The following is a 24,689-nucleotide window of genomic DNA, read 5'->3' as shown; positions in this document are numbered from 1 at the left end:
ATGAGCACAGGTAATGAGGTGCTATCTGAATGGATCTTGCAATTAGGTTTTGTTGGGAGGCATGATCTGACCGGGTTCTGCCATGGAGAGATGCCAGGCTAGATCTGATTGGATCCTGGATGCTGGTGTACCGTGTTGGCTTCTTAATTCAGTCCCATTCCTCTGCCTGACCACTTAGGTTGCACTGGTGCCTTGTTTCTTTGGGCATGCTCCAGTTTCATGGCCTTCAACATGGGGGTCCATGGCAACTGACAAACAACTCATGACTCTGTTATATAAAAGTGGAACCAGATCAGTCTGTGTGGTGACATTGGGAAGAATATTTGGGGTGGGGGAGGGCATGCTTTACAAGAAAATTCCATATGTTCTACAGAGGTGGGACCAGAGAGGGAGAGAACTAAGGTAATCGATTGGGAAAGAAAAATGGATTGGACAAACATTTAGAAACTAACAATGACGCAGCCTAGAGAATGCTTGTTTAAGGAGCAGGAAGGGGAAAAGGAATGTAGAATGTACCTGACTTCCTGGACATGGTTCTTGCTCTTTTTCTCATGATACAAATCTAACTCCTTTTATGCATAGGGTCAGATGTGCGACTGATTTTCCCGCTCTGTAAGGCTGCGATTCCATTGGGAATCTAGGGCTGAGAAAACTCTATCCCCATTGAGACTGTTCTTCCCACCCCCACTTTGCACATCTGACTGTTTCCCTGTGGGACTGTACGAATTATTTGGATGCAACAAGCAGATGTCATTCTAATCTGAAGCTTCAGAGCCTACATGGCACCTGGAACACAATTGATATTTCAAAAAAGTACCTAAGGAAGGAAACCATGGTAACATCAGAGTGAAGAAACCTGGCAGACACCACCTTAACCAGGTGCCCAGGGTCATCATCACCAGGAATCAGACCTGTTGGTACCATGTACTGCTAATGATATGATGAGAAGGGCATTTCATGTGCATATCGCTCCTCTCCAAAATCTGTAACCCCAGTCTAATGATGAGCAAACACCAGACAAACCCAAATTGGGAACATCCTACAAGATACTTGACCAGTACTCTTCAAAAATGCAAGGTCATGAAAGATAAAGAGAGACAGACATTGCTGAGCTTCACCTGAGCCCTGTATTCCCAGAAGCATGAAGATGGAGAAATCTACCTACCAGCTCACATATTCTCACTCTCGACCTGTCTACCTGCCCCTTTAAGACACCGGACTCTTCAGTGATGCGCATTCTCCCTGTTACAACTACCTGAATAACATCATCCTTAGTTGTCTGTTGCATTTTGTCTTTCCTAAGATTGAGAAAACAAATACTTGTAATGTAATATTCTTGACTGCCCTAAACAGATAACAGGCATTTGTGGGACACCTGGGGAAATATTAATAAAGTCTGCAGTTTAGTTATTACTATTTTATTAATGTTAATGTTTTCATTTCAATAAATGCATGTGATTATGCAAAATGTTAACATTAGGGAAACAGGTGAACCCTGTACTATCTTTTTAAGTATCTGGTATGTACAAAATTATTTTAAAAAATACTTTTTAAAGTTTCGGCTAAATGGCTAAATAAATATCAGCAAACATTTGTGTCTTCTCTGGAGCTCTGGAATCCTAAAATGTTACAGAGGATAGTGGCGCGCACGTCCCAGAGCCGCATCTACAATGCGGCACTCATTCTCCACACTGCCAACAGTACTGAAAGAGGACAGCCCAGCCAGTGCTTCTCCAGGCATTGCCTGAGCCAATGAGAGACCAAGACCCTGCCTCTCTCCAGGGGAACACATTTACCAAGACTAGTGACAGTGGGGGAGAAAGAGGCCTTCCCCTTTGCTTTACGAGGGTGCCTCTGGGGCCCTTTTGGACCTAGAGCTTTCTGTCTTATGACCACATTGCATTACAAACCTTGCATTTTTCCAATTCTATCAACTTCAACCCCCTTGATTGTTGATCCCAACAGCATTCACCAATAAACTTCCTCTTCAAAATCTTTGGCTAAGAGACTATATTCCAGGGAACCTGACCTCTGTCAGGCATTTACCACATTGGTGCAAAAGTAGTTGCAGTTTTTAACCATTACTTTTAATAGCAAAATCCTCAATTTCTTTTAATAAAAGGCACACATCTCACTCACACCCACACACACAACCACCTGCACTACTGTACTAATTGGGGTTCTCCAGAAAAACAGAACCAATGTGAGGGGTTATTTTTAATAACTAGCTCATGTAATTGTGGGGGCTGGCGAGTTGGAAATCTGCAGGACAGGCCAGCAGGCTGGAGAAACAGAGGGTATCTATGTTACAGTCTGGAAGCAGAATTCCTTCTTTCGGAAATTTCGATGTTTGCTCATAGGGTCTTTAATGGATTCAACTGACTTGAAAAGGCCTATCCATCCACATTATGGAGGACAATTTGCTTTATGCAAAGTCTACTGATCTAAATGTTAATCATATCTAAAAATACCTTCACAGCAACATCAAGACTGATGCTTGGCTGAACATCTAGGCACCATGACCTACCCAAGTTGACACAAAAAAATCAAGCATCACAGTCTACCCACAATGTCAGCAAATGTAAAAGCAATAATTGCACACAACATAGGCTATGGCAGAGCATGCTGTCTAGAGGGATCTTGCCTGTTACTACAGAAAGACGTTTTCGAGGCCAGGACTCGAAATGGGGTATGTGAATAGAAGCACTGTTCCTTGTGTGACATCACTGGTATGTATTAAACACACGATTTTCTGGATTTACACTTATTTTATTATAATAATATAAATGGGATTGTGAGCAATAAGTTGAATAACATACTTCTAAAATGCTGTCAAACTTCACTTTTATTTTTATATGTCATCTACTTTTAAAATTTCTTTCAGTGTGAGAAGCTTTCCCCAAGCTGGTGTATAACCACTCTTGTGGGCTTAAAAAAATGTTCTGGTCCCTTGAAAGCAATAGGGAGTTTCATCATAATTTCAGTTTGCAAGAGATATTCTTGATTCAGAAGTTAGTGTGCTCAGACCAAAATATTTAGTAGTAGTTTGATCTTCAAGGTTAAGCTTTCCCTCTCCTGCAAAGCAGAAGGAAAAGGAGTTGCCAGGGAGGCATCCATAGTGAGTCTATAGGTTGGCAGCAGAAAATATATTTTATGGTCTAAATATATTTCTCAAACTAATTAATATAGGACTGCACACAAAATAGGTGCTTATTATCTGTAGATTTTTTAGTAAGATTGGCATGCTTTCCTCTAACTCAATTAGGAAAATATTTTTAGGAGACAGGAATGAGTAAATGTACCTAATACGGCACAGAAGATGAGGACCCAGATTTGGTCATTAGATTTAGCAAAGTAAGGGTTACTAATAGCTTACACAAGAGTAATGTTTTGGTAGCATGTTGGGACAAAAGCCTCACTGTAATGTTAATAACAATTGGGAGAAAAAGCCACAGTGAGAGTAGAAAATGGCAAGAAGTTCCTTAGATGAGAAGTAACTGGGGTGAAAAGGAAATTGTGTGTGTGTGCATGTGTGCATGCTTTAAGACGGGCAAGATAACAACATGTTTTTATGCTGATTAGAACTACCTAGAAGAGAGTGTGAGAAGGAACAACATAGGGGAGAGGACAGAATTGCAGGCATGCATCCCTCACTAGGGGAGAGGCAATAGTAGATGACAGTCAAGTGTGGGGGCCACAGACAGTTTCTCCTCGGCCACAGGAAGGAATGCAGAGCACGTGGCTCAGACATGGTCGAGGAGGCTTGTGGAAGTTCTTGTGCCTGCTCTCTTCTTATTGTGTTATTTTCTCAGTGAAATAGGGAGCTAGTCATCAGCTGACGGGAGGATGAATTAGAAGTTTGAAGAGAGGAGAATGACTCATGTTATAGCTCAGGGGATTTGGAGAATAAATAGACTCTAGCACGATGACTGGGTGGTGTTATGTCATGGCTCAGATACTGGTGTCATGAGCTCTTCCTCAACTCCAGAGTCCAGTTTGAAAGAGACCAAATCCTCTTGTTTTGTCCCAGACTTTCTTAAAACCCAGACTTTCTCAGTTTTGAGAAAGTCTCATGTCTCAGGAAGCCCCGCAGTCCTGGGCAAAGCGGATGACTGGCCACCATGTCAAAGTTGTCCTGGTTATCAACCTTAAGTCTTTTCTCTTGAGATGTGAAGGGAGCAGACACCCCATTTTCACCTCTGTCTCAGTGGGAGGGGAAAGGTCGTAGTGGCACTTTCTCTGAAGAAATCCTCACGTAGAGTCCTTCTCTCCATCTGCACTCTCACTCATGTCATCTGTATAAATTTCAGAGTCCAATAACCATTCTTGGGAAAGAACATATTTTTAGAAAAATACCATGTAATAATTTTAGAAAGTTTGTTATTTTAAAATAGTTTTAAAATATATTATTTAAAAACACATTAAAATACATAACTTTAAAATTTTCTTTAGAATTTGGCATCTCTTGAAAGGTAGTGCGTCAGTTGGACTTTAGATTTAGTGCCCTGTTACACTAAAAGTGTTGACTAAAAATGAAGCATCTACTCACATCATCACCTTTATTTCTTCTGTGTATTGTAGATGACATTGTTAGCTTTGAAACATTTCACCTCACTTCTTGCCTCTAAGTTGTATTGATATTTAACACAACCTTCAAAAGTAAATTATATCATCACTTAAATGGATCCAGAAACAAGAATATTGTTCTAATAGTCCAGCCAAACTCCGAATAATGCTTTTGTCAGATGGCCTTTATCATCTCCCAAATCTCCGTCTCTACTTTTGACTTCATGAAAGGCTAAAGGGTAAGAAAATCACTGATACCCTTCTGTGCCAGATGAAAATATTCTGTCTGATCAATTTTAAAGGTCAGTAACTGTTAAAGGACAGTGCTTGTGGAAAATGATATAGCTTTGTAGTGTAAAACAAGAATCCTTTACACTCACTTAAGGACACAACAAGTTAACTACAATTTTTTTTGTTTTGTTTTTGCTTTTACAAATCTCCTTTTTTTAAACTCATTTTTTAAAGAAGAAGGGTGGAAAAAACAGATGATACATTACTTGGGATCGAGCAAATTAGTATTACACAATCTTGGTTTATCAGCTTAAATATCTTGTATCTAGGAGGGAGTGATGAATTATTGAAAGGATTATGAAAATTATTCTATAGGGCTAGCTTAACCCTCCTTTTTCTTACCATGTAATAAAAATCAAATATACTTATTTTTTTCAGTGGAAGTATTATTTTTCTTGGAACTGTGTGCCAAAGAAGATAATAGAGAAGAAAGCACTGTGGGCTATCTGGGTTGGTTAACAAAATACAATCATGATTAATAGCAGAGATATTAAAGGCATCTGCCTCCCAGGAAAATCACATCATCCAATTGTCTTCTCTCCCTGAGAGAGAAATTCCAGTCCCTTTCCTTGGTTGCATTTTCAGGACCTGATACAGCTAGTTTACAGGACTGTAGAAGTCAGCCTCTGGACATGGGTAGGGTTCAGGGTAGCAGGGTGGAGGGGAACCTGGTATAGTGGGAAATACTTGGGGTTTGGAGTTCATTGGGCTTGACTCTGCCATTTAGGGCATAAACTTTGTCTGATTCTGAATGTTGCTATCTAGGAAGTAATACTAATAATTGCTTCAAAAAATTGTTGAAATTGTCGTGGGGATTGTCTATTGCCTGAGGTCACTTGCTGAATATTTGAGCTGAAGTTTGAGCTATTGACTGCAACTTCCTGTATCTTCCTTTTGTATTATTATGGAAATATAGCCTACTCACAGCTTATGTCCTGCAAAATGGGAAAGTGTTCTCATAATAAATTCCCCTGTGCTATGGGAAATGAAAAGGCTGCAAAGCTTAGACTCTTTAGGAACACTAGAAAAAATGAAGCCTCTGATGCTTACACATACAGTAAATATTAAATTCAACCCACCTGCGAGCTAGATTAATTTAAATTTCACACTAGAATACTACTTACTTCAGTTCCTGTTACCTGACATAGGATGTCTGGCTTCTAACAACAAAAAAATTATAAGATATGCTAAAAAGGCAAGATAAAACACTATCTGAGGGGACCAAACAAGCATCAGAATCAACCTCATACAGGCAGAGATTTTGGAATTATAAGACAAAAAATTTAAAATAACTATGGCTATGCTGAGGGCTCCAAAGCAAAAAACAAACAAAATCAAATGAGTAATGTAAGCAGAGAGATAGCATTTCTAACAAATAATAAAACAATACTAGAAATCAAAACAACCCATAACAGGAATGAAAAATGTCTCTGATGGGCTCATCGATAGATTAAGCATAGCAAGGAGAGCATCAGTGGGCTTAAGGTTATGTCAAAAGAAACTTTCTAAAATTAAATTCAAAGAATGGAAACCAGAAAACAAACTAAAAAGGAACACAACACCCAAGAACTCTGGGACAATTTCAAATGGTTTAACATGTGTTATTGAAATATCAGGAGATGACAGAAAAAGAAGCAGAAGATATATTTAAAGAAATAGTGGGTGCAAATTTTCCAAAATTAATGACAGACACCAAACCACAGATCCGGGAATTTCAGAGAATATAAAACATGATGCATAAGTGTAGGTAAATACACCTAGGAATATCACAATTAAACTGTAGAAAACCAAAGACAAAGAGAGCAGCCAGAGAGGGTAAAAACACCTAACAGATATATGAACAAAGATAAGAATTACATCGGACTTCTCATCAAAAACCATGCAAACGAGGAGGTAGTGGAGTGGAATATTTAACACTTGGAACAAAACAAAACAAACTTGCAACCTTGAATTCTACATCCTATAAAGTGATTCATTAAAAACTAAGGAGAAATAAGGACCTCCTCAAACAAAAACTAAGGAAATTTATTGCCAGTAGATCTAATCCTCAAGACATTTTAAAAGGAGTTCTTCAGGGAGAAGAACTTTCCTTTTAAAAGGGAGAAGGAATATAATATTACTCAGAAGCTTCGATCTACATAAAGAAAGGAAAACATCAAAGGAGGAATAAGTGATTATAAAATTAAATTTTATATTATTCTCATTCTTAATTGACTGAATAGGCAGCTGTTTATTCAAAGTACTAATAGTAACAGTGCATTAAGTGACTATAGCATATACATAAGGAAAAAGAACGACAACAAAGTTAAAAGGGACAGGAAGGAGTGCTTGGGGGTACACTGCTAAAAGTACCTGTACCACCCAAGAAGTATTATGGTATTATTTGAGAGTGACTTAATTTGGTTATAAATATATATTGCAAACTGCGGAGTAACTGCTAAACACATTTTTTAAAAGAAATATAATTGATATGCTAAAAGAAGGGAGAAAATTGAGTCATACAAAATACTCAATTAAGACCAGAGGGGACACGAAATGCAGGAAAGAAAAAGAAAAAAACCCAGCAAGCTCAGAAAGTACAAAATAGTCCCAAAATCGTAGATTTTGTGTATGTGTTTAACAATATCATCAAAATATTGGAGAAAAAAGTAACTGTATTACAAGTTGAAATAGACAAATCCATTATAATAGTTGGTAATTTTACCACTCCTTTTTTGAGTAATTGATGAAACAGGCAGAAAATAAGGATATAATTGACCTGACAGCACCATCAATCAATTTGATCTAATTGATATCTATAGAGCGTTTATCTAATAACAGCAGAATACTCATTCATCTCAAGTTCCCATGAAACAATGACCAAGATAAACCACATTCTGGGCTATAAAACACTCTTGTGTTTTAAAGACTAAAGAGCAAGTTTTAAAGACTAAAATAAAAAACTCTGCTCTTAGACCACAATAGATGTCACTGAGAAATCAGTCAAAGCTAGAACAATTCACGTAACCAAATACAGAAAGTTGTACTGGATTATAACCTAAAGTATAAAAAAAATTCATAAATATATATTCTGATATAAATAAATGACTAAAACAAAAAACAGGGAGAAGATACAAATACTTCAAAAAGGAAAAAAATATATAAGTAATTTATGTAGACACTCTACTTGTAAGGAGAAAAAACATAAATCATCACTTTGCAAGTGTCCAATGCACAGTAGCTTATTTCCAGAGTGCGGCATGGGAAGGGGGAGAATAATGAAAAAAAGCTTACACATAAAGAAACTTGATCAACACTGCCTTAGCCGGGTGCTCAAGGTCAGCATCAGCAGTGATAAGTCATGTTAGCAGTATGTACTTTTGATATAATATGATAAAAATGGCTTTTTGCTTCTGTGATTTTCCTGAAATCCTATCTCCATTCTGATCATAAGAAAAATATCAGACAAATTCTAGTAGAGGGGAATCCTACAAAATATTTGACAAGTATCTCTCAAAATCATCAAGGTCATGGAAACAAGGAAATTATGGGAAACTGTCAGAGCCTAAAGAAGCCTAAGGAGACATGACAACAGTGCAATGTGATATCTTGGACAGGATCTGAGAACAGGGGGGGAAAAAAAAAAACACTTGGTAAACCCCCCCAAAAACTAAATAAACTATGGACTTAGTTAATATAATGTATCAGTATTTGTTCATCAATTGTAATAAATATATCATATTAATTTAAGATGTTAATAGGAGGAAAGTTGATACAGAATATATAGCAACTATACTATCTTCTTAATTTTTCTGTAAATTTAATATTGTTCTAAAAAGTAAGGACTATTACAAATATTCAATTAATTTGAAAGAAAGCAGAAAAGAGGAAAAGAGAATTAAAAACACATGAGACAAACAAAGTAAATAGCAATACCGTACATTTATACCCAATCATATCAATAATCATGTGAAATGTAAATGATCTATACACTTCAACTGAAAGGCAGAGAATAAGATTTCTGTTTATGTACAGATGCAGGAAGATACTTCTTCCTGTTCTCCTCTAAGGAAAACTAAAATCTCTGCACTTCATATATAAAACCAACATAAGAAGACACTACGGTAGGAGAGAATAAGGCGGCCTGGCCAAGGACTTCAGGATCTCAAGAACCCAGGAAAGACATGGTGGTGAGGCCTGTGAGTTTTACTTTTTTCTCATATATTTTAGACTTGGAACTAAAGAAGCCAAGATGCCAAAAATGCTAATGCACATGGATTAAAGGCTGAAAACAAAATGCTCTCTTCAACCTAAGGATCAGGAAAAGGGCAGCCTAGCAAAACATAAAACCTTTAGTTTATAACCTCTATACTCCAGCCAAACTGCAGAAAGATGGTAGTGCCAGCTCCTTTGATGGCAATAATGTCAAATGCCTCAGCTGACTATAACAAGAGGCTCCAGTCATTTTCTGGGATGGTGTCGGAGAAGGCCAGGTAGGGAGGCAGGACGTTCGTTCCTGCTCAGTGGTCACTAGCCTAGACCCACAAGGAGTAGATGGAGACCACGTGGGGGGTCTGAACTTCCTTCCTAACCCGGCAGTAATGTGGCACCCCTTCCCTTCCTTGCCAGAATCGCGGAAGAGAAGGCTTAATGGAGATTTAGGACCTTCACCACCCCTCAGTGGTAGTGAGGCTCCCCTCCACACACTCCCACCCTGCCTCTCACACTGCCATGGTGTCTGTGGAGATAACATGAGAAGTAGGAGCAAGGCAGCTCTATCCTATTCAGTCAGTAAGGTATCAGTGATCAGTGGAGACACTTTAAGAAATATTTCTTTAATACACCTAGAAGGAAAGAGAAGCACTCCCTTCCTTGGATTTCAATGGAGGAAAGATGGGGCAGTGAAACTTTTACCCACACCTGGAAGTAATGTTAGCAACCCCTTTCCCCAGTTCTGCCAGTGTGGTGTCAGAAATCCAGCTAACGCAGAAGATTTCAATAAGATCCAGAGTTTCATAAGATAATATCCAAAATGTCAATCAGTAATTACTCCTAACACCAAAACCCAGGAGATCTTAAAGTTAATGAATATAAACAATCAATAGATGCTATCACAGAGATAATAAAATAAGTTCAACAAGGGTTTTAAAGCCATCAATACAAAAAAGCTTTAATGGATAATTGCGAACATACTTGAAATAAATTAATAAATAGAAAGTCTCAGCAAAGAAATAGGAAAATATATAGAAGGACCTAGACTGTACAACTGAGGAATTCAATGATTGAAACAAAAACTCCTCTGGGTGCCTTCAAGAGCAGAATGGAGGGACAGAGGACAGGAGCAGTAAACTAGAAGATAAAATAATAGAAATTGCCCAATCTGTACAACAGAAAACAGACTAAAAGGAAAAAAGAAAAGAACAGAGCCTCAGGAATCTGTGGGACAATAACAAAATATCTAATATTTATATCACTGGACTACCAAAATGAAATAAATAAGAGTGAGTGGCTGAAAAGTACTTGACAAAATAAGGGATGAAAATTCCCCAATTTTGACAAAATACGTAAACTTATAGACCCAAGAGACCAAGGGAAGCCTAATTGTGATAAGCCCAAGGAAATCTACACTAAGACACAACATAATAAAATTTCAAAAAACGAATCACAAAGAAGTCTTAGCAACTCCAAAAGAAAACAACAACCTAACCACAGCAGAAAATCAATTCAAATTACAGGCGATATCCCATCCGAAATTATAGAGACCAGAAAGAAGTAACTCAAAATTTTGTAAGTGTTGATAATTAAAAAATAACCCAGAACCCTATAGCCAGTGTAAAGATGCTTCATGAATGAAGGGGAACTCAAAACACTCTCAGATAAAGGAAAACGGTGAGCACTTGTCACAATCAAGCCTACTCTAAAAGAATGGCTCAAGGACATTCTCAAAATAGAAAGTTAACAATAAATAGAGGAAACGGAACAGCACGAAGAACAAAATACAGTAAGCAAACATATGCATAAATACAATATACTTTCCTTTTCCTCTTGAGTTTTCCAAATAATGGTGCAGCATTAAAACAAAATTACAGCTATCTCCTGTGATTATTAATGTATGTGAAGTAAATGTTTAAGACACCTATATTATAAATGAGGTAGGGTTAGAAAAAACTGAGCAGAAATAAGGTTTCTAGATTTTACTCAAACTGATAATATGATAACACCAATACACTTTGATAAGTTAGGAATATAACACCAGAGAAACCACAAAAAAACTATACAAAAAAGGTACACCCCAAAACATTACAGAAAAGCTATACAAAAGGTACACTCCAAAACACTACAAAAAATGAATTTAAAAAAGTTTTTAAGTAATGTAGGAATTCAGAAAAAAGAAAGCTCAGAAATGTTCTCTGAGAGAACAGAAAACAAAAATAAAACGGCACATTTAAACCTTAACTTCTCAACGACTACATTATGCATAAATGATCTCAATATAGTGATTAAAAGACAGATTTTTGGAGTGAATTTTAAAACATGACACAACTATATACTGTTTATTTAAAAACTTACTTCAAATATAACCATATAAACAGATTGAAAATAAAGAATGCAGCAAGATACCTCATGCAGACATCAATCAAAAGAAAAAGGGAGTGGACTATATAATAGTAGATAAAATAAATATTAGAGCAAAGAAAATTACCAAAAAGAAGGACGGTCTATAATGATAAAAGGGTCAGTTCCCCGAGAAACCAGAGCAGTTAGTATAATCACTAAAGAACACAACTGCAAAATATGCAAAGGAAAAACTGAGAGAACGGAAAGGAGTTGGTAACAAATACACAATTTTAGTTGATGAATCAACAACTGTCTTTCAGAAATTTACAGAAAAAAATCATCAGAGACATAGAATAACTCACTATACTATGAACCAAAAGGGTCTAATTGTCATGGGTAGTTCACTGTATCCCAAAATAACAGAACACATGAAATATTCCTGGTATTCAGAAAAAAAAATACCAAGGTAGACAATTTCATGGACCATAAAACAAACCAACAATTTTAACAAAATTTAAATAATACAGTGTATTTGCCAAACACAAAGAAGTGAAACCAGAAATCTACAATAGAAATAGAACAGGAAAATCTTCAAATTTACCTAAAGACTAAACAACACACTTCTAAATAATCCATAGGTTTTTCAAGGAGGAAATCTGTCAGAAAGCAAATGAAAAAATATATTGAACTTAGTGAAAATGAAAATGCAATATATAGAAATTCGCAGAATACTACTAAAACAGTTCTGGGATGTAAATTTATATTGGTAAGTGAATGCCTTGGAAAAGAGAAAAACTCTCAAATCAATTATGTAAGCTCCTACCTCAAGAAACTTCAAAGGGGTGATTTTTCAAAAACATCAGTAAAATTGACAAACCTCTGCTAAGAATGACGAAAACATAATAGGTAAGATAAAAACTATGCAGACAAAGAGTTAATCAGGGGCTGTCACTGGAGACCTTGCAGATGTCAAAAGAATTAGAGAATACTAGGAACAACTCTGCACATATAAATTTAATAGTTTAGAAGAAATGGACCAATTCCTCCAGAAGCACAAACTCTCAGAACTCAACCAATATCAAATTGATAATACGAATGGCCTTGTAACTATTAAAGGAATTGGATTTGCAATTAATCCTCCATCTCAAAAAAAAAAAAAAAAAAACAAAAGTCCAAGCCCAGATTGTTTCACTAGAGCATTCTACTAAATGATTAAAATGAATTAATACTCATTCTTCACAATCTGTCCCAGAAAGAAGAAAAAGAGAGAAAACACACTAATTCATATTAAGAAACCAGTATCACCCTGTTATCAAAACCAAAGACAGCACAAAAAAGTCAACCCTACAGATTAGCATCCTATATGAATATAAATGCAAAAATTCTTAACAAACTATTAGCAAATAGAATTTGGCAATATATAAAAGAAATTATACATCATGACCAAGTGGGATTTATTCCGGGGATGAAAGCCTAGTTCAATATTTATATATTAATTATTTCAATGTACCATAATATTTCTAAAGTGAAAAATCACATAACCATATCAATTGATACAGAAAATACATTTGATGACATCCAAAATCTATTCATGATAATAGCTCAGCAAGTTAGAAATGAAGAACTTGAACTTTCCCAACTTTATAAATATTCTATGAAAAAAGCTACAGCTAACATTGTGGTTAATGAGGAAAGAGTGAATGCTTCCCCCTCTAAGATTAGAAACAAAGCAAGGGTGTCTGCTTGCTACATACTTATTCAGCATAGTACTGAAAATTTTAGTTAGTGTAAGACAGAAAAGAAAAACAAGAAAAATATCTGAAATAAATAAATAAAACTGCCCTTATTTGCAAATGCCAGGGTTGTCTGCATAGAATATCCCATGGACTTTGCAAAAAAATTCCTAGAACTAATAAGTTCAAGAACGCCACATAATGGAAGATAAACATGCAAAAACCAATTGCACTTCTGTATACTTCCAATGAGCATGTAGATATCAAAATTTAAAATACTGTACTATTTTAAATCTCTCAAAAATAAATATGTGCATATCTAGGCAAACATGAACTCTCTCTCTCTATATGTATAGATGCAGAAAACTACAACATGTGGATGGAAGAAATCACAGAAGATCCACATGCATAAAGAACTATACCATGTTCATGAATGTTAAGACCCAATGTAGTTTAAACCAATTGTCTCCAAATTAATATATAGCTTTAAAGTAACATCTATCAAAGGCCCAGCAAAATTTTCTAGGAATAGATGAGATTATTCTAAAATTGATTTTGAAAGGCAAAGGAACTGCAGTAGCTAAAATGATTTTGAAAAAGCAGAATAAAGTTGTAGGCATCAATCAACTTGATCTTAAGGCTTATTAGATAAATAACTACAGTAATCAAGACTATTAGGTATTGGTTGGTTGCATAGCTGAAGGAAACAGTATAAAGAACCCAGAAATAGATTCTCACAAATATGCCCAACTGATTTTTCACAAAGGTGCAAAAGCAGTTCAATGAAGGAAAGATAGCCTTTTCAACAAATGGTGCTGGAGCCACTGGTGATTCATAGACAGAAAAACAAACCTCATTGTAAGTCTCATACCTTTTATAAAAATAAACATAAAATAGATCATGAACTTAAGTGTAAAATATAAAACTATAAAGCTTGTAGAAAAAAATAGTTCGGGCAAGATGGTTTATGCCTGTAATCCCAGCACTTTGGGAGGCTGAGATGGGCGAATCACAAGGTTGGGAATTCGAGACCAGCCTGGCCAACATGGTGAAACTCTGTCTCTACAAAACATACAAAAATTTAGCTGAGCATAGTGGCAGGCGCCTGCAATCCCAACTATTCAGGAGGCCAAGGCAGGAGAATCGCTTTTACCAGGGAGGTGGAGGTTGCAGTGAGCCGAGATCGCGCCACTGCACTCCAGCCCAGGAGAGACAGTGAGACTTTATCTCAAAAAAAAAAAAAAAAAAAAAAAAAAAAAAAAAAAAAAAAAGTTTTAGGCTCCATGGTTAGGCATAGATCTTACACTTGAAACTAAAAGCGTGATCCATAAATGGAAAAATTGATCAATTGCGGTTCATCAAAATAAAAACTTTTGCTGTGCAAAGACTAGGAAGACAATGAATGGAAAAAAATATACTGGGAGAAAATATTTGCAAATCATGTCTGACAAAGGACTAGTATCCAGAACACATAAAGAATTCTCAAATGTGAACAGTAAAATAAAAAAAAAGTGCAGCCCAATTAGAGAATAAGCAAAATACATAGAGAGACATCCCATCAAAGAGAACATATAATCGGCAAATAAGCATATGAGATGCTCAAAATGATGAATCTTCAGGCCAATGCCAATTAAAACCACAATGAAGCATCACTACATACCTATTAGGAAACATAAAATTAAAAAAATAAAAATGTCAAATACTAGTGAAGAATCAAGAAACTGGATTGCATTTATCACTGGTGAAAATGTCAAAATTGTACGGCCACTCCAGAGACAGTTTGGCACTTCATTATAAAATGAAACATGCAACTACCATATAAATTGGCTCTTGGGTACTCTTGGGTATGTATCCCAGAATAATAAAACTTACATTCACACAAAAACCCATTTATAAATGCTTATAGCATCTTTATTGGTAATAGCCCAAAACTGAAAACAACTCAGATGTCCTTCAGTTGGTGGTTGATTAAACAAACCTTAGTGTGTCCATTACATGGAATACTACTCAGCAGTGTAAGTGAATGAAGTATTGAAAGGCACAACAACTCGGAAGAAACTCCAAGCATATGCTGAATGAAAAAAGCCTATCCCAAAAGTTTACATGTTATCAAATTTCATTTATATAATATTCTAGAAATGACAAAATTACAGAAATGGTGAACAAATTTAGTGGTTGTTAGGGATTCAGGAGGAAATGGGCTGGGAGGGAAGTTAGTGTGGCAATAAAAAGGCAACTTGAGGAATGCTTGTGGTGGTACAGTGTTGTATCAATGTCAGGAACATCGTTGTTACATTTTATTATAGTTTTGCAAGATGTTACACTTGAGAGAATCTGCTTAAGGGATAGATACGACATCTGCATTATTTTGTATAACTATATGTGAATCTATAAATATTCCCAAATTTAAAAATAAGTTTTAAAAAGCAGTGATTTTCAAATTGGATATAAAAGCAAGACTCAACTACATGCTGTTTACTATGTTATAAAGGATAGATAGACTTTAATAGCAGGAAAGCTGAAGTAGCTATTTGAGTACATCAAAGTAGATTTCATAGCAACTAATATTATCAGGAATATAAAAGGTCATTTCATATTGATAAGAATGTTATTTCATCAAGAAAACAGCAATCCTAAATATGTTCACACTAAATAATAGGGTTCCATAATCCATGAAGCAAAAATTGATAAAATTAAAAAAAATTTTTTTTAAAATTTTAATTTGAGTTTTGGGGGTACATGTGAAGGTTTGTTACCTAAACACGTGTGATGAGGACTTGCTGTACATATTATTACATCACCCAGGTATTAAGCTCAGTACCTAATAGTTATCTTTTCTGACTCTCCCCCTTCTCTCACCCTCCCCACTCATGTAGACACCAGTGTCTAAACAATGAGAAATTAACACAATTATATTTAGTGAGTTCAGTAGCTTTCATTGAATGACTGATAGAAGAAAAATAAAATCAGTAAGGGTGCAGAAGAATTACAGAATATCATCAACAAGTGTATTCACTTGACATTTATAGAAAACAGTTGACTTACCTGCAGCAGAACACAATCTTTTTAAGTGCTCATGAAACAGTTACCAAGGCAGATCATATTCCGGCCAGGGGCCAGCCAACTATGGATGTGCACAATGATAACTAAAAAACATTTCTCAATAAATTAAAAATGACTATATAAGGAGCTATGCCATGTTCGTTTATTGGAAAAGTCAATATTGCTAATTTGTCTATTCTCCAAAAAGTAATCTGTCACTTCACTTTAATCCCAAATTGAAAACCTGATTCTGAAATTTATATAAAAATGCTAAGGACCTAGAAAAACAACTTTGCAAAAGAAAAACAGAGTTGGAGGATATACACTATTTGGCTTTAAACCTTATTTAAAATATATAGTAATCAAAAGTGTATAGGATTGGCATCAAGATTAAAAAATAGATTAATGATCCAGATTACAAAGTATAGAAGTAAGCTACTACCTATAAATACAGTCATTTTGTTTTTGACAAAGTTAAATAGGTTACTCAGTGGAGAGAGAAAATATGAACCTCTCAACAAATATAGGAGAGCAGGTGGGTATCCAGAGACACACACACAAAACTATTTTCTTTCATACAATATGCAAAAATTAACTCAACATTGATCACAAACTTAAATGTGAAATGAACAACTATAAAATGTCAAGAAAGAAGGAGAAAAATTTTGTGACACTGAGTTAAGATAAGCTTTTTAAAAACAATACCAAAGCATAAGCTGTAAAGGAAAAAAACTGATACATTAAACTTCATCAAAATTAAGAATTTCTGTTCTTTGGAATACATGGTTTCAAAATGCAAAAAGCAATCACAGATTAGGAGAGTGTTTGTAAATCACATAAGATAAAGAACTCGATAAAAATAAAAGAAAAAAATTTAAAGTGGCAAAAATTTGAACCTTAAGAAATATGCATGGTACATTAGTGCATGAAAATATGCTCTATGTCATTAGTCTTTAGGGCAAGGCAAATCAGAACCACCATGACTACCACTATGCACCTATCAGAGTGTCTAACATTACAAGATTGTCCATATTTAGTGTTGACAAGGATGAGGAGCAACTGGTACTTTATTAGCTGGAATGTAAAATGGTGCAACCACTTTAGAAAACAGATTGGACATTTCTTAAAATAACAGACAACCCTATACACCTCTGGGTTTTTCCCAAGAAAAAGGAAAGTGTACACCCATACAAAGGCTTGCACACAAATGTTCATAGCAGATTCATTTGTAATAGCTCCAAACTATTTAGAAACAACCCAAATGTCCGTCACCAGGTAACTGGATAAACAAATTGTTATATATCCATATAGCAGAATTGAGTGAAAATAACAAACTTAGAGTGATTTTTCTATTCTCTCACGCAATGACAATCAACATGGAAGTCTTCTGTTACCAAATGTGTGGTGTTTTCCCCCATACATTAAGCAAGCATCATTTCTGCAGTGGCTACCAGCTGTAGGTCCTCTAGTTCAGTTCAGACACTATCTACCTGGCTATAGCATCAGATGCCACATGTTGAGGGTTCAGTCCCCAATACTGGCCCCCCACTTCCAAAACCAATTGCAAGCTCTGGGTTATTTCACCTGTGCATCTGACCAACCAACTATAAATCAGGATTGCTACACCACCCACTTTGTGTGTGATTTGCTGGAGCAGCTCACAGAACTCAGGAAAACACTTATTTACATTTACCAGTCTATCATAAAGGATATTACAAAGGACACAGATGAAGACATGCATGGGGTAAGGTACAGGCAAAGGGGCCAAGAGCTTCTATGTCCTCTCTGGGTGCACCACCCTCTGCGAACCTCTAGGTATTCTGCTATCTGGAAGTTTTCCGAACCCTGTTCTTTTAGGTTTTTATGGAAGCTTCATTATGTAGGCATGAACTTGAACAACTGGCCATTGGTGATTAACTTAACCTTCAGCCCCTCTCTCCTCCCTGGAGGTTGGGGAGGTGGGGCTGAATATCCCAACATTCTAACCCTACTTTGTTTTTTCTGATGAGCAGCTTCCATCCTCAAGCTATCTAGGGGCTGCCTGCAGTTATTCAACTCTGTAAGTGCCTGCAGATAGCATACACAAAGACATCACTTTGGAGATTCTAAGGATTTTAGTTGTTGTATGCCATGAAATGGGATCAAAGACCGAATGTATATTTTTACAATATCACAAGACTAAGTAACAAAAAGAAATAAAATATTGACTTACAAAACAATTGTGCTTAGTAAGAAGCCAGTAAAAATGGAGTACATAGTGTTTGATTTCACTTAAATAAAAGTCTGCAAAATGCAGACTAATAATAGTGGACAAAAACAGACTAGTGTGGGTGCGGTGCAGGTGAGGGATGGGAACCTGGTGGCGGAGAAATAAAGGGGGCAGTTACAAAGCAGCATGGAGCTCAGTTATTGCTGATATAAACCAAAAGTACAATTCTAAGCATCCCAGTGACTGAATGGACCCCTTCTCTCAACCAAGGGGATTCCAAAGAAACCTGAAAAACTAGTCCAGGTCATGATGGGAAGAGGGCATTGGACATTCCTCATTCTACTCTCCTCTCTTTAGAATCCAGGTGCAGTTGATGTCAAAACAGAGATTTTAATGAGATAGAAATAACACTGGGTATTTATAGGAGCATGGAAAAGCCCAAACAACACCTACAACAAAACTCGGCAAAGAAATCACAGGATTACAGAAACCCCAAAATAAGTGAGAGTAAACAGCCAACAAACAAACAAACAAAAAAAACCCTGGTCAGGATGACATGTCCATGACCCTTCAAAGCAAACCCAAGTTAAGGAGAAAGCGGGCAGTAACCAGGGGTGGGAGGGTCCTTGAAATCCCCTCCTTTTTCAGAATGTGTAATAATTATTTCATCCCTTTTCCAGAATACCTAATGATTATTCCACTCCCTAATTAAAGAAACAACCATAAAATTAAAACCCCAAACTCCACTATACACAACTCCTTCTAATGAGCCCACCTGCACTTCTCTCTTAAGTGTGGACATTAGTTTTGCAGTAGAATCTTTTTGCCTGTCTCGTCACTCTGACTTGTCCCTGAATTTTTTTCTCAAGACAGTGTTAAGAACCTGAAAACTGGCTGGGGATGGGGTCTCATCCACCTAAATCCACCTAAATGCTCCAGCAACATTAAGACTGAAAAAACAGGCTCTTTAGCAATAAGACTCCAAATTTCAACTTGATTCTAGTATAGCATCACATAACAGATAGCAGGCCCTGAGATAAGTCAAAGTAACTTACCTCAAAATGTATTTCTTTGACTGGGTGCGGTGGCACACCAGTAATCCCAGTACTCTGGGAGGCCAAGGCGAGCGGATCACTTGAGGCCAGGAGTTTGAGACCAGCCTGGCCAATGTGGTAAAATCCCATCTCTACTAAAAAATACAAAAATTAGCCTAGCATGGCAGCATTCACCTTTAGTCCCAGCTACGTGAGAGGCTGAAGCAGGAGAATTGCTTGAACCTAGGAGGCAGAGGCTGCAGTGAGCCGCGATCTCACCACTGCATTCCAGCCTTGCTGACAGAGCAAGACCCTGTCTTAAGAAAATAAATAAATAAATAAATGAAGGTCTGAATAGGAAACATTTGTCATCTACCGCTTTTAAGGGTGGCCACCTATGAGACTTCATCTGCATTAATAAGAACCTTGGCCTCCACAATTCCTCATTTTAACCCAGATATTCCCTTCTGTTGATTCCAGGTCTTCAGATAATAACCTAACTCTTTTAACCAATTGCCAATCAGAAAACCTTTGACTCCAACTCTGACCTAGAAGCCCACCACCCACTGCAAAGTTGTCTTGCCTTTCTGAACCAAACCAATGTACACCTTACATGTATTCATTGATGTCTGCCTGCAACTTCTGTCCCCCTAAAATGGATAAAATCAAGCTGTGACCCAACCACTTTGGGCACGTGTTTTCAGAATCCCTGAGGCTGTGTCATGGGTCATGGTCCTCATACTTGGCTCGGAATAAATCTCTTCAAATATTTTACAGAGTTCTCCCCCTTTTTTTTTTTTTTAAATCAACACTGCCCCTGCAAAGCCTTTTTGATTACCTAAGCTGATTTTGATGCTGCTTCACATTATGACTCTCAGCACCCTGAACAGCATTCCCTGGTGAATCACACACAATTCCTTAGCAACAACGTCTTACAATTCTCAGATACAAGATACTTACACACCATTATTTTAGGAGAAACGGTCCTGCATTTCCATCTTATTAAAGATGCCAATCAAATTCTCAAACACCATCATCACATTCTTACACACCAATGTAAAACTCCAGCAAATATTTTAGTCATATGTAAGCCATGTGAAACATTAATTCAGCACATTTAACGTATGGCTCCCTTAGACAGCAGTAGAATAAGGCATGGGCATAATGTGAGAAGAGCCAGCATAGCCTTCTAGTGCCTTTCCTGTCCTCTCTCTTGTATGCTCAGGTTTCCAATTTGTATAGCAAATGTGGAGTAACTTGTTATGGCAACTGCCTTTTATAATGAGACTTGGGGGCAGACAGGATCAGCTCCTTCTCACCTCCTCAGAACCATGAACTCTTGCCCCATGGGACTTCCTGTGTGCCTCGGTGGCCTCTGCCACTAGGACAGCACTAGCAGCACATTGTAGCATACAGAGGTAGGCTGAATTTTTCAGATTTGGAAATTATTACATTCCCTTTACTTCCAGCTGCCAAAGCAGTCATCTTAAATTTAGCCACATGAAAAGAGAGCAAATAGAAATTTTCCCATTTAGCATCCAAGTTTCCTTTTTCTCCAACCAGCATCTCCCTGCCCCCGGCTCTCCAAATGCTTTTTAAATTTTTTTATTTTATTTATTTATTTATTTTGTGCCACTAAATTCTCTCTGGAAAGGACAGGAAAGAAATGAGACTGGAAATCTAAGCTTCCATTGTCTCCCTCTGCTAGCAGGTATGCATGTGCTTCCTTCCTGCAAGAAACCTCCTGACTTCTCAGGCCTGGATGTACTCAGCAAAGCAGCTGCGAGGAATGAAGGTACCGCGGGGGCAAAAGGCGCTGAATGAGATTCCCAGGGTTCAGTTAGAGGCAGCCGGTGGCCCTGGGGCTGACCAGATCTCTGTGTCCTCTGTCCCACCCACCCCATATCCTACAGGGGACATTACTTTGGAATTTCCTACTGCTTCCTATTCCTCATCTCATGCACCTATTAATCCCCTGTAGCAACAAGCTTCTTCCTTTCTTGTTTATTTCATTTTCTAATTCAAGCCATTTCAGTGAGTATTCATGGAGCCGCAGGCATGTGATGAGCATCTTGCTCAATTTTAGAAACATGCCATCTACTGAAGGAGTCCCATAAATAAAAACTGGACAACATTGTTAAAATCTATTGATCATGTGTGCCCTTATCTATTCTTGAACCCCTCATTTCCTTGCATTGATCTGTCTATTCATCCTTAGGCCGGTATCACAGTAGGGCTTCATTAGAAGGCCTAAAATTATGCAGTGTAAGTCCTACAAAATTGTTCTCTTTTTTTTTGTTTTCTAAGATTGTTTTGGCTATTCTGGAACTGCTGTATTTCCAAACAATGTGAAATTACCTTTTTAATTTATACTACTACATTTCTGAAAATTTTATTGGGAATACGTTGAATAAATACATCTTTTGAAGAAAAAAATATGTCTTATTGGAGTCTTACAATCAATGAACTTTGTATACATTTCAATTTATTTAAACCTTAATCTTTAATTTTTCTCAACAAACTTTTATAATTTTTACCATGGCAGTCTGAACATATTTTGTTCAGCTAACTCCTGTATACTATATAATAATATACTATGCTATACTACATTAATAATATACTATAAAATAATACAATTCCTATGTTATTTTCATGTTGTTATATATAGTATTCTTCTAAAAATTAATTTAGTTGGTGCTATTTTGTTAAAATACAATTGATTTTTGTATATTATTCTAGAATTCTGTAATCTTGATAAATTCACTTATTTTTTCTAATAGTCTTTAATAGATTCCACAGAATTTCTATATTGCAATTATGTCATCTGAAAAATTTTATTTATTTTATATACATTTTTAAATTCTTGTCTTATAAGACCAGCTAGGACCTCTGTCTGGTACATTGCTGAATAAGTGTGCTACTAAATCTATAAATTATCTTAGTTTTTTTTGGTATGAAAAATGACTTTATTTAAACTTCATTTATGAAGAATAATTTTACTGGATATTAAATTCTTTCTTGGTTCCTTTGCTTTTTCAATACTTTAAAAACATTGTTTTATTTTCTTCTGGTTCGCAATGTTTCTGTCGAGGACCAAACATTCATTTTCATCTTTGGCTACCCGTATGTAATGCTTTTTTTATGGTTTCTTTTAAGATTTTTTTTTCTTTATTTTATGATCCTGTGTTTAATCATGATTTTTTTTTTTTTTAGTGTTAATCTTATCTGTGGTTCTCTTAGATTCTGTTATATGTAGAAATATAGTTTTTATTAAATCTGGAGAAAAAAGGCCATTGTTTCAAATATTTTTCTTCCCCCTTCTGCAACTCCAAATATAACTATGTTAAGATACTTGGTACAGTCCAAAACTCAAGGAGATGTGTGTTTTAAAAGTTTTTGACTTCTTTTGTTCTGTTTCTATGCAGCTACTAATCTGCTGTTATATTTTTTATTTCAAATATAACATTCTTATCTCTAGAAGATGCGTTTTTTTATATTTTCAGTTTCTCTTCTTTTTATGCTTTTCCTTTTCTTTAATTTTTGTGAGCATATTTGTAATAGTTGTGTCGTAGCCTCTGCCTTCAATTCCATTAATTTGGCACTTACGGTTTTAGTGTGGTATCCATTGACTAATATTTTTTCCTGGTTATGGTTCAGAGTTCCCTGCTTCATCACAAGTCCAGTAAATTTTAGTTGGAGTCTGGACATTGTGAATGTTACATTCTTGAGTGACTGGATTTTGACTCCAATGTTTAAAGTGTGTTGGATTTTGTTTTGATAGGCACTGAATTACTTGAAGATTACAAACTTTGTTAGAGTGAATCTAGTTTAGCCTTAATAGTGAAGCATGGTTGTTTCGGCATCTCTAACAAATGCCTGAGCTGGGAATGATGAGTAAACAAAAGCATGGTAGGTGGAGATGCTCCTGCAGCCTGTCTGTGTTATCTTACTGGTTCCCGTCTCACCAAGGTCATGAATGGCCTTGGGGCTGCTGAATTTGATGGTCCTTTTGTGCTCTGTCATCCTTCAGGCTTCTCTGCTGCATTTGGTTGTCAGCCATTCCTTCCTTCTGTAAGGGCTTTCCTGCCTTGACTTCCTCACATGCAACTTATCCTGCTTTTTCATCTATTCCATTTGCATTGCTCCATTCCTCTTCCACTGATTTTAAATATAAATTTTCCTGAGGGGTATGACAGTGGACTGTTTATTAGCTTTGACCTCTAGTCTATAGTAATTCTCAATCAGTGTCTTTACTTCACACCTCTCTCTTTGGCACTATCTCCATATTCTACTGGCTACTGGCTGTCTACACTTGGAGCTCTCACAGAAACCTCAGACTCAACAGGCCCCGAACTGAAATCAACTTCTTTGCAAGCTGTTTAGCTTTGGTTATTATCTGTCTGCATGACTCCTCACCATCTCTACAAGAGCACATTTCTGATTCCCCATCTTCCCTGCAGGTCACGTTCATCTTATCTCCCAAAGATTTGACTATGAGTCCCTCCTCTTCATCTTCACTCTCAAGCAGATGCTCTGTGGAGGCGCTGACAAAGATTCTCTGCTTGACCAAACATTAGCCAGGTTTCTGAACCTTCTCCCAGGCCCAATTGTCCACTTCCCTATAAAAGTCAGTTTTAGCAAAACCTTGCTGTCTTAGTTTAGCAAGAACCCCTCATTCTTGATGGTTTTTCAGGTTCCTCATCCGCCACCATTCCCCAAGTGATATCTGATTACCGGGGCCTGTCTTTAGCAAGAATTCTGCTGTTGGTTTAGCCAGAATCCACCCTTACCCTGAGGTTTCCTCTTAGTGATTTTCCACCCACTGACATCCACCCTGCTCCTTGGCTGTAAGTTTCAACTTGCTGCGTTTCAAGTTGAACCCCATCTATCTTGCCCACTGCAAAACCCCTCTGCTATGGCCCCTATGCTTATGGCAATGAACTGAATAAAGTATCCTTTATCATGCTTCAACATGTGTCATTGAACAATATTTTCTCTGACAGCTCTCATCATTATTATGCTTTACTAGAACCATCTCCCAAGTGTCCATGCTCAACCTGTTCTAATTTATTCTTTGAAGGATTATGTGTATGATTTCATAAAATTCAAATTCCATTATGACACCCACCTGATTGAAATGTTTTTAAAGCTATATAGTATTTTTGACAGTAAGCCAAAGCTTTGAAGTATGGCCACACGGTCTTCAATAATATGATCGCTATTTGTCTTCCTAGCCTCACATCTTTCTGTACTTAGGCAGGGACTTGTCTATTCTTT

The sequence above is a fragment of the Theropithecus gelada genome, chromosome 3 (assembly GCF_003255815.1).
Source record: "Theropithecus gelada isolate Dixy chromosome 3, Tgel_1.0, whole genome shotgun sequence".
NCBI lineage: Eukaryota > Metazoa > Chordata > Mammalia > Primates > Cercopithecidae > Theropithecus > Theropithecus gelada.
The sequence above is the reverse complement of the archived record's forward strand: the minus strand, read 5'-3'. Positions refer to the sequence as shown.